Source organism: Callospermophilus lateralis, chromosome 5 (assembly GCF_048772815.1).
Source record: "Callospermophilus lateralis isolate mCalLat2 chromosome 5, mCalLat2.hap1, whole genome shotgun sequence".
NCBI lineage: Eukaryota > Metazoa > Chordata > Mammalia > Rodentia > Sciuridae > Callospermophilus > Callospermophilus lateralis.
This window is the reverse complement of record NC_135309.1, coordinates 46,780,304-46,780,943: the sequence shown is the minus strand read 5'-3', so window position 1 is coordinate 46,780,943 and position 640 is coordinate 46,780,304. Positions and strand designations below refer to the sequence as shown.

Below are 640 nucleotides of genomic sequence, written 5' to 3'. Positions count from 1 at the left end.
TCCGGTCCCCTCATGTGCTCAAATGTCATAGCTCACACACACAGCCCATGGCTGGCTTGTGACAGTGGGGAAAAGGGTATACTCATACATTGTTTGTGATACTGAAAATTCTTGCAATCAAGCTGGAAAGCAGTATGGAGATTCCTCAGAAAATTAGGAAAGGTACTACCATTTGACCCAGTTATACCACTCCTTGGTATATATCCAAAGGAGTTAAAATCAGCACACTATAGTAACTTAACCACATTAATGTTTATTAGCAGCACAATAATAGCTAAGCTATGTAAACAACCTAGATGCACATCAAAGAAATTGTGATACAGGGCTAGGGTATAGCTCAGTTGGTAGAGTGCTTGCTTCACATGCACAAGGCCCTGGGTTCAATCCCCTGTACCACCAAAGGAAAAAAAAAGAAATTGTGATATATATACATACATATATATATGTATGTATATATATCACATATATATACACACACACATACACACACACACACACGTGGGATATTACTTAGCCATAAAGAAGAATGACATTATGACATTCGCAGGTAAATGGATGGAGCTAAAGACTATCCTGCTAAGTGAAATTAGCCACTCCAAAAAAAACTAAGGTCGAATGTTCTCTGTAATATGTGGATGCT

General features: G+C 38.3%; 1 non-coding gene across 1 annotated transcript; it reads left to right on the top strand.

Moving 5' to 3' along the window:
* Nucleotides 1-328: 328 nt before the first annotated feature.
* Trnav-cac (transfer RNA valine (anticodon CAC)) lies at nucleotides 329-399 on the top strand. Its single transcript has one exon. It is a non-coding gene; the product is annotated as a tRNA-Val (tRNA).
* Nucleotides 400-640: the final 241 nt, after the last annotated feature.